Below are 14,744 nucleotides of genomic sequence, written 5' to 3' on the forward strand. Positions count from 1 at the left end.
TTGTACTGAAATGTCTTATGGTGAGTCAATACATCTGCGTTCTGATACTTCAAAGTTGTTTACTCTTTGATGTGCTTTTCTAAAGTAAATATTGTGAGGAGAAGGTTTAGTACCCCAAAAATAGTTGTTCTAGAGATGTATGGAATCCACATCATCCTCACTTTGGCATTTTCATTTTCCCCTTCTCTAAACAGCAGCATTTGTATAGCTGAGGGTTTTCTTCTGCAGTGACTAAATCCATGAGATTGTACTTCCTTCCCCTGAAAGGAAAGAGTTCTATCAATAGGGACTTTCAGCTTTTCCTGGTGTCTCTTATGGGGCATAAGAAGAAGGGAACAAAATTCATTTGCAGTTCATAGCAGTCAGCCCAAAGTGGGGCTGAGCCCAAAAGAACAGGGCACAAAGAGCTATTGAAGCAGCTCTTCCCCATAGGCCCTCCAGCAGTTCTCCCTTTGGTTGCAGTAATGGAGGGAAACCAGCAAGGCATTTTGTCCTAACTAAATCAATTCTTCCCTATGTCACATCAGAAAAAGCCATAAAATCAATAAAAATGTAATGAGCTTATTATTTTGAGGGGAAAAATCAGTGGGTTCCAGAAGGTCTGGGGCATTGTTTTGAACTAAACTATTGGAAACTTAGGTCAGACTGAGGTTTATTAAAAGGAAGGTTATTAAAACTAAAAATGAAGGTGATAATGACCTCTGCAGCAGACAAATGTTAGATCATGAAAAAAGTGAGGCATTCAGGCTGGTAATAAACTGCTGAAAGAAACACATTGTTCAAAATATACAGTGTTTTTATGTAAATTAAATCAGAGGCATCAGAGATGGAAAGAAGCTGTTACAGTCTCTCCCTTCACCTACCACAACAGGATATTGTCTCCCAGCAGAGGACAATATTAAATTGATAATATGTACAGCTAGCAATAAGGAGAAAGAAGAGAGAAAACATTTTCAAACAGAACATATTCCTCAAGTCTAAGAAGGTCTGTTATGACTTATTGCTGAGGCTTTTAAAAATATTTAAAAGCATGAAACATGTAATTCTCTCTTTGTTATGAAGGCCATTGGCACTACTAAAAGATGAGAAGAAACATTAGCAAATGCTGCCTGTTTCATATAGGTCACAAAAGACTGAACCTGTCAAGAAAACAGGTCTAACCCACACGTGCTGTTTGATGTGTTAACAAGGAGTGTGTGATATGTGTCACTAATAGCCAGATCCTTTGCTCCAGTCATGATTTTGTTCCAAGCACTATTCTTCCAGACTGCACTCTGCTGCATTCCCTTCCACTTTTAGAGGGCATAAAAAGAATACTTCCATGGCCAGAAGAGCTTTATGAACCCACAGCATGTTGTTCTCGGTATCCTTCAACTCCAACATGTATTAGAGATTAGTTTGTATCTATAAAAAGAACTACAGCTGTTCATGCTCATCTACTTACAAGAGACTTGTAAAGCATATATTAATTAGGGAGAATTTGTATGTGAGCACTTCAAAACCCTTGTGTGTACTCTGTGTAGCTAACAGCTTTGCCTTCCTTCACCTCTGCTGTGTCTATAAAAATCATCCAGGGGAAAGCCTACAAAATTCATCTCATCTGAGTATCTCTACATGTGGTTCATACTGTAACCCCTGAGGCATTTGGAATAAATCATTATTAGTTCATATTTCATCTCATCCTAGCAGATTTATTTGTGTCCTGTGTCCTCCACTTGGCAGCCATTCTCTTGGTTTTGCTGTCTCTTTACACCCTTCAACACAGATGACTGATTGGATTAAAATAATTTAGGACTGAGATGATTCACGTTTCACTTAAAGTCAACTGTACAGGCTGTTCTGCAGAGACTGCCTGTAGTTTACCATGCACTTGGACGTGTTCCAGTGACTTGGAGTGTGACAGGACTAGGGCAAATCTGAGACACTTCCCTTTGGCCTTTTGTACTCCAGCAGCTGTTCACAGAGCAGGCTGCTGGCAAAGGCAATGGCAAGTGGTGCTGGGAGTTAACACACGAGCTCTGCCCCTTCTTGGGGGCACAAACTCGGGCTTGGGTCACCAGTGAAACTGTTTGGTCTGATCATTCAAGCCATTCTGCAAAACTGCTGAGCAATTGGTCACTAGTGCTGGACCTGCAAAGGACGTGCCAGGAGCCAGGAAAATGAAGGGCTGCTGCAAGCCCAGACTGAGGGACTGCACAAGGCAGAGGCCACATGTTGCATATCCTTCCCATTTTCACACACAACCAGGGTCTTACTCCCTGTGTCTTCCAGGGTACAATCACATTCCATACTTTTGGAAACTTTTTTTACACCCACCACTGAACTAAAAAGTGTCATCATAGAATATGACATTGTGTATTGACATTTCACACATTCCCAAGTAAGACAGAATAGCAAACAGTATTTTCCCTAAAGTCCTGTGAAAACCCACAGCAACCCTGACATTCAGCAGTAAACAAAGACACCTCCAATGCTTTTTTGGGTGTCTCTAGAGCCTTAGGGTGTGACATGGGTAAGTCACCACTCCCTCCCACATGTGCCCATTTTCCTCAGGGTGCTTGGTGCCATTTTTCCCTCAGGCCATCCCAAGTGCTGCCATGTCCTCTCATCCTCTGATCCCCTGGTGAAAGGTGCTGCATCTCAGTAACTCTGACAGGGCACCCACCTATCACTGCTGCTGAAACCACTACTGAGAGAGGGCCCTTATCTGCAATGCAGTGCTAGTATCAGACAATGGTATTTCAGTGGCTGGTAACAAGTATCTCTGTTCAAACACTTGTATTTGCAGCCTTGGAGTTGCTAATGTCATAGGAATGTTATAAATAGGTTTATATAAAAGCAGTCTTGAAACAAGTGAATAAATTCTTATTAGTGTCATTCTGAGCAACTTTAGACATAAGCCACAATTCTGTATCTAAATGATTACTGTGCCTTCCTTATCCCCTCAAATTTATAACCTAAATGCTCATTTTCAAACTTATGCAAACTTCACAGCTGACAAGATTTACAAGCTGTCCTATTTGCTTCCCTTCTAAGGAAAACAGACTGAGCAGCTCTTCAGCATAAACTTAATTAAGGCAGAAAAGTTTCTCCACAGCAAAACAAGCTTAACAGCCTGATACAAACCAGTTATAAAAATTTGTTTGTGTTTTGTAGGAAAACAGTTACAGCAGCTCTGGCAGCACCAGGGCTCTGCTGGAGACACAGCACAGGAATTCTATACACCCAGCTTGCAGAGCAAAGAAAATGCTCCAAGAGTCACATCAGGGTAGGAAAATGCTCACTCACTGAATACAGAGATGTCAGAATCACACAACATTAGACTACAAAGACTTATGGTGGTTGGTTTGCATATTAGCCTACAAACTCTTCTGGGAATGAAACTGGCTCTCAAAATTAGGATACACCTGAAACTGGGGGTAAATAGTAGGACTACCCCAGTGGCTGTGAAAAAATGGGAAGGGATTCACCTCACTTCAGAGTGAACTTTTTTCCCCTACCCTTCTGTTCAGGGTTTCTTTGGCTTTGTTTTGGTTTGGTTTTTTTGGAGGTGTTTGGTTGGTTAGTTTTTTGGCAGGGGGGAGACTTGGGTTTGGTTGTGGTTTGGGGTTTTTTGGGTTGTTTTTCTTGTTTGTTTGCTTTTGATTTTTTGCTTTTTAAACTTACACAAACACCTGTATTTATGTAGATTCAGTATCAAAGATATTTTCAATCACTTTCAGGAAAATCTTAACCTATTCTTGCCAAGAAGAATTTTTTTAAGATCAACTTTCATTTGGCTTACTGCAATCCATACTCAGTCATAATCCACCAGATCTATGCCTCAGAAGCACAGCAAAAATGGCCTAAGTAGGTTTTCTGATGCTGACTGTAACATGGAGGATAGGAAGAATATGTAACTTTATCAGGCTTGAGTCAAGCCTTAGGTATGATGTAGAGCAGAGAGAGCTGCAGCTCTGGTTAAGCTGTGCCAGTGAACAGACAACCTGAGAGTAAAGCTCATCGTGCACATAAATAAAATAAACATGACACCCACGTAAATAACTTGCTAAGGGGAATTTTTGTGGGGCATGTTTTACCCACAATGTAAAAGCAAAGCCGTTGCTCATTTCCCTCAACATTTACACTTCACTGTGACTTCCACAAGTGTACAAGAAGATGGTTTGGAAACAGACACAAAAAACTGTGACTACATCGTTGTAAAGCACATGGTCTACAAAGGAAAAAAGAAAAAAGAAAATCTAAACCCTTCCCCACAGTGCCATGCCTGAAAGGTTACAAAGAAAGTGATGGTACCTTTAATGTAACAGCATTTTCTTCAAAAGCCTCAGTACTTCAAAAATGTATTAAACACACCCAGATGCACCCTTTGCTGTAAAACTGGTAAAACTGCTTTCTTATTAAGTTTTTCAGATGCCTAAAGTTAATCATATGCATAAATACTTACACAGCCCCTCAGGACACACAAGTGAAATGAAGGAGTTAAGGGTATGTTAGGTCAGTACTAAAAGTTAGTGAATTTATTTGCTGCTAATGCCACGGAACTTTACATTAATATTTTTTTCTAAGTTTCAGATTTTTTAAAGCCAAGGTTAATACTAATAGGTGAGCTGAGTTAAAAAATTTGATTTGATGTAGAAAGCAGCAAGCACTTTGGTATAACAAACCCTTACCAAGAGGAGGAATGACAGTCCTGAAAAAATGAATGAGAATTTGAATCAGAAGTTCAAGATTCTATTTTTTCTTTTTTCCTTGTTTTCTATATGACCTTGGGAAAATTACCTAATCTTCTCCTATCTAAGTATTTCTGCCTATGAAATAGAGATAATATGCTCTTCATCATCATGTAGCTACTCTCAACTAGCTTTTACAGTTTGTTCCAAGATTCACATCTGGACATAGAATTTATTTTTTTCCATTTCTTTTATTCACATTTTCTTCCTTTACTGTACAAAACAAACACTGTTTATCAAAACAACTAAACTACACTATCACATGTGAAAGGGATTGTTACTGAAGAGGATAATGGATGCATAGGCAGTCTTTCTCTCAACAGAAATAATTTACAGATGCCCACCACACAGACTTCAGCTGTTTTGTACAGGTAACATGAGTGAAATAGAATTAGGCATTTTATTGGTTTGTTCTAACTAAGAAAAATATGTAGCACGCAATTGTATATCTGTTTTTGATCAAAAGCTCTATATGAAATATAAAGGTTTGTCCCTTGAAGTGAGCAAAGCCAAATAGGTGGTAGAATCATTTTTAGGGTTTTTTTTTGCTCCATTAACGGGACAGAAATTGTTCCTGGAGGAAGGGAATCCTTCACCAGCAGTGTCATCCAGGGAACAAGGGTAACATAAACTAAGTGAAGCTCTACAAAATCAAACCAACAAGATTTCCACAAACTTCCCTGAATGTTGTCTAGAATGAAAATCAGAGAACACTGTATGGTTTAGCCTGCTCTGAACATCAGACAGTTGTTTCTGCCCTGTCCAGACACGAGTTACACTGTCAGGACCAACTTCTACTTTCACGCACAAAAGAGCTCTGTTAATATCAAAGGATTTAAAATAGGGCAATTCATCAAAGCTTGAACTCCAAGAACTGTTAAGAATAAAGTGAGGCTCACCATGAAAGGAAAGAAAGAAAAATAAGACTATACTCTTAAAAGCTCATAGAAGCATTTCTAGTGGCTGGAGCACGTGGCTATTATCACAGCAAACCATTTCCTGTCCAGAGCTGACCTGTGTCTCTGAGGAAATCAGTTCTCATTAGAGTCCCAGCAATATTAAAATGTACTGGACTGGTCATGGTTGTAAGCACACAGCCATAGAATAGAACATATGACAATGTTTTCAGTAATGCTGCTTCCCTTATTTGTCTATATTAGATATGCCATGCAAGTTCACCTTTAAATAAAAAGAGAAGAAAGAAGGTTTAAAAACAAACAAAGAAAAGTTGGTTTCCTTTTGGAAAAAAAGTTTCAGATCTAAACTTACAAGTTCTTTCCCAGTGTGACTACTCACCTTCATCCTCTTGTGCAGACTGCAGAAATCCTGCTTAGCTCAGCCCACATCTCTTAGAAATTCTTCTCATTTTCCCTATTTCCAGCAATGAGGGACCAGTCAACTCTTCTCTAGTTAGCCCATAGGGCCAGAGGGAAGGCCCCTGCTTACCCTTTCCATGAAGATGCCATGAAATAGCTCTTTGTCCCCCCACTTCCCCTTCAAACCCTGATCTCTTGATGAGGTCTCAGCTCCCTTCTGCCTGCCAGGTCCTGCAGTTGAGCATTCCTTGACACCCATCCCATGGACAGTCCTGCTTTCAAGCCCTCCCAGCAGGATCACCACCTTCTTCCAATTTTTAGTAGTTCACACTTCTAGTACCCCCTTCCAAGCAGCCCCACTGCCCTCAGGTGGCAAAACCAGCATTAATTAAACACAGCTCCCTCCTGGCTTTTAAAGCAACTATTTATGCTTCCACCTTAACATATAAACAGATGGAGTCTGGGCTTATAATAACTCTCCAACTGTGATTTAAAAATATGAATCCTTTTGATGCTGCTGTCCCCAGCTGAAGGCTCTGAGTAGCATGAAGCACATGGCAGAACCCTTAATGTGTATTGATAGATCTTATTTGAAGTGTTATTTTCCAGATGCACTTGTTAAAACTCACTTTCTGTTGCTGCTCACTGAAGTAAGAAGAGAACTTAATCTGATGAAGGACAGAGTTGGGGTAGTAGCATCAGGCAGATTGGTGGCTCATCACATTCACTGCATGGATTCCTTTTGAAAATCATTCCTCTGAAAAAGAAAAAGCCACACCAGCCTTTCAGGTTCAGGATCATTATGTTCAGTTAGATGAGAAGTAAGTTTCACACAGAAAGAGCTGCTATCTTTAGGCACTGTAGATACTGGGTTTTTTCACCTGAAGGAATTAAAACCATGTAAATTCCATGAAACATGATGTGAAACTCCATTTCAATAAATCACACCCACTTGAATTCCTGTTTTACCCCAATCTGTAATAGTAAACTATGACCAAAGGTAAAAGAAGCAACTAAGAAAACACAGTTCAGGATATCCACTAGCAGTACATCAAAATAAACTGATTGCAAATAAATTAGAGACTCGAAAAATGTCAAAAAACAGTAACTTCATATGAAACAGGCATCTTCTCTTTCTGTTTGTGGCCCAGAAAAGGGACTCAGAGTTACCATCTTGTGTCAAATTTCTCCTTGCTCCTTTCACTGAATCCTTGATTTTCCTCCCAGGCTGGAGCCAGACCATAATGATCCCAGAGACAGGGCTAAGGAGGCCACAGCACATGTTACAGAGCTGCAGCTTGCAGCTTCCCCTCACTCTGCTGCTTCCTGAAATAGAACGAGTCCCATCACAGCTGAACCTGCTCCATTTTCACTGGGTCACAGTACAAAGACAATTGCTTTTTAGAGCAATTCATGAACATGACAACAGTGTGAGCTGCCTTAATTCCAGCTTTCCAAAACAAAATTACTGCAGGAGTTTTTAAAATAACACAGCTGACTGTCCAGCATCACTGGAAGGCATTTGTGGAAAATCTAGGATTTTGGGTACAGGATCAGGATATTTCTTTAGCCAAAAGATGGTCAAGACCAGATGTCTTACCAGAACAGCAGTACAAGTGGGAATGGCACGATACCAGTAAGGACTTAGAGCAAAAGCATTCAGAGAATTCAGCCACACAAGGTGGATCCTGATGGGAACTGGGTTTCTCATCCACTACTTAAGGGGAATTCTCTGAACAGATAATCATGATAATTAAACAACTTCATAAGGATCATAAATCAGTTCTGAAGTTTTCAGTTAAAAACCAAAAAGTCCAGCAGCAATAAAGCAACATCCTCTACTAAGCACTTTGTGTCTTGGTGACCACTTGCTTAAGATTTTCACAACACTAGTATTTATTCTCCAGTTTTGTATCTCAGGACTGGAGACAGAGATTTGAAAAAGGATGCTGGTGGTCCAAAGGACGTGCAATTGAACTTCAACAACTGAAATTCTTTGGAAGTCTCAAAAGCAACACTCACAGTGTGTATTATACACACAGCACAAATCACACTGAATTGCACTCAAAATGTTGGTGGATTTGACAAGTAAAGAGGACCCCATAATGTTTCTGTTTCAACATGTGACTAACTATTTTTAAAGAAATTACTCCTAGTCTTTTGTCAGAAGGGAAGTGAAAATTGTGAGTTGTTTTGTAAATTTCTCATTTATTTTCCAGTGACAGAAGGAACAAACCACTGACTCTCCTGCCCCCTTACACAGCATGTGCAAAGATCTGGGAAAATCAGAACTGCCAAGCAATCACAAATGGAACAGCCTCATTTACTGGAGCAGTTACACTTTGGGTAAATGAGGGCAGATCTGCACTCCTCTGAATGTCAGCACTTCTGTCTGAACAGTCCCATCAGTGTTGGCACAGAGAAATAACACCTGCACAGCCCATCCAAAGCAAAGGCAGTATTTTCTTCCCAGTTACTTGTTCCTCAGCAGGGGCTCTCGGAGAGCCACACTCATCACCAGTTTATTTCTGAACTCAGATCCCCTTCAGCTGGGCAGGGAGTGAGATGAGATGTCAAAAGCATTATCCCAGGAGAAAGCATATCCATACTTTGTGCTGCAGTGTCTGAACTTGATAATTTCCCTAATATCATCATTGCTGAGGAGCTCCTCAATACCTGAGGGGACCAGCCTTGTTGGGCAGCAGTAATTCTTTTAAGTTTCCACCCGTGGTGGTTGCAATTTCAGTTTAAAATTACTGCAAATAAAATGTGCAGACAGCTTACTGAAGTACCTGATAAACGTAATGAAACCATATTGTAAAAATTTATTAAAAATTAGGGGCCTATTTGCAAGGAAAACAATGTTTCTGAGACTGATCTGAGGCTGAACAGCTGATGAAACAGTTTGAGAGATCAGGTTGTGATTAGAAGAAAGGATAGAAGACCAGGAGAAAGATTTGCAGAAAATTAGCCCTTGACAGAACCATCTGAATTTTCCAGTAAAGGAAATTGCCCAGGCTGGAATGAAACTCCTGGGTCAAAAGCAAATCACCCTGAGTGAGTCACTGAGGAAAAGGGACAGCTAAATGTGTCAGTAAGCTACTTTCCAGAAAGCAAATAGGATTGTTTGCACAAGATGGCCCAGCCAGTGCAGTGCTCAGCTTTCCATACTACGTGCTGACCCTGAAGGTGTTTCAGGGAACTATTCCAAGGCCATTCCTAGGTAAGCAACGTATTTCTGAAACATTGTTTAAAATATGAGTTCAATGCTATCACTAGTGCGTTCTAGAAAAATGGGACAGAGAATTTGTCCCTCCAAATGACAGGCACAAGTTTCTGGGAATGAGTCTGCAGGCTCTTTTAGAGTCCTGAGCAGGTCCAGCTGCCACACTTCCGAGTTCCCCAGCCCTGAGTGACCTATGGAGAAATAGATAAACTAGTGTATTTCATCCTGTCTCAAACAAAAACAAAGTCTGAAGCAAAACTGATCCACCCCTCATCACAACAGGATTATTTGCCAATTCCCAGTCACCCCTGCTGATACTTTTACCAGGGAGCAGAAAATCAGGGTATGGAAGGCCTTGGAAAGGCTCAGGTATAAGTCCTTAAATCTAATTTTTTTTTTTTTAATCACACATGGAATGGGATAATCTAACAGAACATCATGAAATAAATATAATTTCCCACCATCTGGATCATGTTTTCCAGCTTAAATCACCAAGTATGCTACTTTACGAGGTTGCTCTCCTCATCACAAGATACAAAATGTTTCATTTGGGGATAGGAGCCAACTTGTCAGTGGAATATTTTTTGCAACTACCATAAATTCACAATCCATATGAACATGAATTTTGGCCAAATATAAATCCAGAAATAATTTAGATCAATTTTGTCCTGGCCTTGTATAGGCATCCTGCATATACAATTCTTGGGCAGGGTTTCCTCACCTGAGATTTAGGCTGTTTAAAGTCCTTGGTCCTCTAAAAGCCTGAGTTGCGTCGGTAGAAAAAAGTGGAGTTTTCAAGGTTTTGTTTTTAGGTTTTTTTGTGTTGTTTATTATTTGGTATCTCAGAATTTTCTCCACTCCCAGCCGAGGTCTGGACAGCAGCTGAGACATGAGGTGACTGCCCATCGATGGGGCATCACTTTGCTTTTATACAGATAACTATGTGTAGGTTATTTACAATTTCATACCAAAACTTAGTGCTCACACTAAAAGGGTCATTTCTACTTTGACCCAATTGACTCTAACTACTTTGTGTTATTACCACTTCAGAAGATGGAGGACAAAGAAGGGTTTAGGTCTTTAATTTCACTATTTTGTCTTCCATTCACCTCTATTCTATGAACCCTAAAACTACTGAATTTTGCTGTGCTAAACTACTGTTTTCACATCTTGGTGGTTTGCAATTCCTCTCTCTGTGTCAGAAGCTTCTCCCATGGACTAAAATCAAACTCAGTGTTTTCTTGGGCTCTGTGCCAAGGTCTTTAAACCCTCTGGACAAGCTTCACACCCCCTGTCTAGAGCTCAAAAGAGGAGTCAGTACTTAAAGCGTGAAGAGACTCGAGGTTCCGTAAGACAAGAACCACTCAACCTGAACTGCGACCCTTGTAAGCAGGCTGGAGCTGAGAAACTTCTCCAGAGGGGTGTGCATTTCAGCGGTTCCATCGCCGTGTTTCCCGCGGCCCCTCAGCCCCGGGCCCGGCCCTGTCCCTGTCCCTGGTGCTGACGGGGCGCGGCCTCGGCACCGCGCGGAGCCTGCGGGGCCTGTCCCGGGCCTGCCCTGCCCGGGGAATTCCCACTCCGGGGGCAAATCCCAGGGGGTTCCGATGCCACAAGGAGCCTGCCCTGCCCGGGGCCTGCCCTGCTCGGGGAATTCCCACTCCGGGGGCAAATCCCAGAGGGTTCTGATGCCACAGGGCACTGCACGGAGCCTGCCCTGCCCTGCCCGGGGAATTCTCGCTCCAGGGGCAAATTCCAGGGGGTTCCGATGCCACAGGGCACTGCACGGAGCCTGCCCTGCCCAGGGTCTGCCCTGCCCTGCCCGGGGAATTCTCGCTCCAGGGGCAAATTCCAGGGGGTTCCGATGCCACGGAGCCTTTCCAGCGGCTCAACGCTTGGGAACAGGCTTTTCCTTTTTTTTTTTTTTTTTTTTTTTTTTTTTTTTTTTTTTTTTTTTTAATTGTTAACAAACTCATAAAACAGCGGCTCTGTCGTTGCGCTGAGAAAACTGACTTTCTGCAGGCTGGTTTGGAGAGCGTGACAGAAAAAGCCAAAAAAAAAAAAAAAAAAAGCCAGCCAAACGGAATAAATGGTGCTGAATAAAGGGGTGTGTGGAGCGGGCTGCCCGCTCACTGACAGCGCTCAGCAGGACCATGTGAAGGCACCACAAAGCTCAATCTCTTAAATCATCTCAGCATCACTATCCCGGTGGGCAATTAAATTGTCCGTTCTGCATTTTTTTGTCTTCTAAACCTTTTGTCTCCTCTCGGGACGTCGTTTTAACTTTTCCAGCTAACTAAAACAACCACTGCTTATCAACACCAGCGGATCGGTGGGGGAAAAACAACCTTCACTCCCACTTTTCCTGCGGGCCGGTGGATGAAACCACGGTCCCTCCTCACTCGTGTTCCGGCGGCGGGCGGAGGGGCCGAGGGCGGCAGGGCTGAAGGCTGCGGGCATCAAGCCAGCCAAGCATTAAAACACAAGGCTCAAGAGGTTTTAGCGAACTTGTGCAGGACGGCAGCCCCTCCCGGCCGCCCTCGCCGCCTCCCAGAGCGCTCCTGGTCCCCCCCGCCGCTCCCGCCGCCATTTCATCCCTCACATCCTTCCCTGAGGGCTCAGACGCCGAACGCCCGCCCCCCGGGATACCTGCTGCCCCGGCGCTCGGCTCCCCACAGCTCTGGGTCACCTTCCCGCTCTGCCACCGCGGCCCCGGGGTGATCTCGGCCCAAAAACTCGGACAGATTTACGGGCTGCCGGCGGCAGATCTGGCAGATCGATCCCTGCGCCACCGCCTGAGGCAAATCCCCTCCCTGGCCCGCGCTGCGCCCCCTCGCGGCGGGACGGGGACAGGCCGCTCCCTCGGCGCGGCCCGGGCTCCTCCGCCTCCTCTAAAAAGGCTCCTCCACCTCCTCTAAAAAGGCTCCTCCACCTGCGGGGCAGCGGCGTTTCCCTCCCCGCGGGGGCGGGCGGGTTTCTCTCGGCTCCGGGCACTGCCCCGGCCGCCCTCTGGCTGCGTGGGGAGATGTCTGTGGGTGAGGCGGTCACCCGGAGGCCGCGGGGCCCGGAGGTGCCGGTGAGCGGGACGCAAGGTGGGTCGCGCCGCGGCTACAGCGCGTCTCTAGTGGAGAATTAAACCCTGGAGAGCACTTTCTGGGGAGGCAGGAGTGAGCAGGCGAGGCTGGAGTGTAACTTTTTCGGAGAATGTTTAAGTTATCTTGCAGCTTTGCGGGTGTGGGCGCGGCGCTCCATCAGCGCGCTGTGGGGATCCCTGAGGGAGCCGCGGTGGCCAAATGGCACTGAGGGATCCTGCCTCTCCTGGGGCTCCTTGTGCCCTCCCCGGGCTGTCAGCAGGAAATACCTGCCGCCTGAGAGCTGCTGTGTCCTCGATGTCACCGCCTGTGCCACACCTCGGGCTGTCAGAGGGAAAAACCTGCCTTCTGGGAGCTGCTGTGTCCTCGATGTCACAGCTCAGCCCTCGGTCTGTGCGTGGAGCTGACTGCGATGTCTTTGGGGTCGTCTGGATGTTTTTCCTTCACTGTTTTCTCTCTCCTGAGGCCGCACAATCAGGTTCCCCCTGCAGGAAGGCACAGATTGTACTAGTCACAGCTGTAAACTTTCCTGGTTTCAGCCCAGAGTTGGAGAACAGCAATGAGAATAACAATGCAGGCTTCTTTTTCTGCTTCATGTGTTAGAAACTGAGCCCTGTGTTTTAATCCAGTTTGCTGCTCTTGACTCATTTTCTCACCTAAAGTTGGTAACCTAACCACTGTGGTTATGTTTATAAAAAATATTTAGTTAAAACAACTGGTGTTTAGGTGTTCTTTACCTTAAAAGAGGAAATTTTCTTTTTATATAAGTGCCATAGAACTCTTAAGTATTACATAATGTAGTGAGTGTCTTTAAAAACAATGACTGAAAGGTGGTAAGGTGATAGTTTAATAACATACACTTAAGTCTTCACAAACAGTCTGGAGAGAGATCTTCCCCTTCCCTTTCATGGTGAATCTATCTCTCCACACGTTTACTGTGTTACACAGTTACCAAAAAAATCTTCGTGTCTTTTAAAGTTTAATTCTGATCAAACCGTGTTGTATACCAAATCTTTTATGGTAGTGGAAGAAGGTTGGTGCAGGGGAAAAAAAAGGCCATGCAGAAGAGAAAAAAATGTGAAATACAGGGTTGTTTTTTTTTTTTGTAAAGGTGGAAATAGTCATGGTGAAGAATCTAGAGGGAGGGGTAAATAGCAAATTTGGTTAATTGATAAAGAGATACCGGCAGCAGCAAGCAGCCAGACAGGAAACATTTGAGCTGCATTTCTGAAGGCATTATATTATAGAGAAGGAAGATAATATTCTATCATATTGCTCTAGCATATCTGCCCAACATTATCAACTTTTTCTAGACCCCACAAAGCACAGTCTTAGTAAGGTCTTGACAAATCAGAATGTGGTGAAGCCAAGTGTGATAGAAAATTTAGCGGCTTCAGAAAGATCAAGACTTAGGACAACTTGATGAAGGGGCTAAAAGGAACTTAGAAATCCTAAAGTCCGTGAGAATTGAAGGATTTTGAATAAATAGGTGAAACAAAGTACATGGAAGTACAAGTAGGATTAGATCAACTTAGTTCAGAGTTCAGCAGTGAAGGAAAGGAGATGGCAATGAGCTCTTTTGCAGAATAGTCTTACTTTGGAAGCAATATTGAACTTGTGGGGGAAAATATCTTTGCTCTTGGTAATTAATTTTTTATTCAGCTTGCCACTGGCAAGGTAGGAATTCAGAGCTAAAATATTTTTCCATCTCTGATGTGTCAATTTCAGATTCTTTAGCACTGCTTAGTTAATATATGGTAAATATGTGCTATTTCACCCTGTGGATGACAATGGAGATCTGTCCCCAAATACAGCTGTTGATTTCATGTGAGATGTACTTAACATTGGGTTGATTCAAAACTTTGGAAAACTCTAGGAGATATATATATATATATATATAGATATATAACTCTTGCATATATTGGACAACTGATTCAAAGCTCGGGTTTTCTTCATGCACGTGTCTAGTGAGTAGTATTTTCCAAAGGCTCCGCTTGCCTTGCTTTCCAATTCTTATGGATTATAGATCATTGTGCTGGGGACAGTGCAGGAATCCATGGGACAAAAAGGGCATGTTTGTCATAAAGCTGAATGCTGCCTTCTTGTACTGCCACTCCCTCAGGTGAGGGAGACTGAAAGAAAAAGAAAGACAGACAATTGTTTTGCCTGGTTGGAGGTTTGTGGGTTTTTTTTGGTTTTTTTTTTTTTTGTTTTTGTTTTTTGGTTTTTTTTTTTGTTTTTTGTTTTTTTTTTTTTTGTTTTTTCCTAAAGGAAAGTCTCTCCAGCTTGTTGAACATCGTTCTATTAAAGAGGCAATGACAGTTTATTCATGTGCGGCACAAATCTTTCACTTGCCTAAACGTAAAACATTGAAACCATG

General features: G+C 43.0%; 1 protein-coding gene across 4 annotated transcripts in view; it reads right to left on the reverse strand.

The window, feature by feature from the left end:
- WAPL (WAPL cohesin release factor) overlaps window positions 1-12,077 on the reverse strand; it is a 123,992-nt gene extending 111,915 nt beyond the window's left edge. For all 4 annotated transcript variants that reach the window (XM_083866294.1, XM_083866297.1, XM_083866298.1 and 1 more), the window contains exons 1-2: window positions 11,922-12,077; window positions 6,679-6,806 (exon numbers count right to left, since the gene is read on the reverse strand). The gene's annotated coding sequence lies outside the window, so the exon portion shown is untranslated. The remainder of the gene's footprint in view (window positions 1-6,678; window positions 6,807-11,921) is intronic.
- Window positions 12,078-14,744: the final 2,667 nt, after the last annotated feature.

This window comes from Zosterops lateralis (assembly GCF_965231275.1).
Source record: "Zosterops lateralis genome assembly, chromosome: 8".
NCBI classification, from domain to species: Eukaryota; Metazoa; Chordata; class Aves; order Passeriformes; family Zosteropidae; genus Zosterops; species Zosterops lateralis.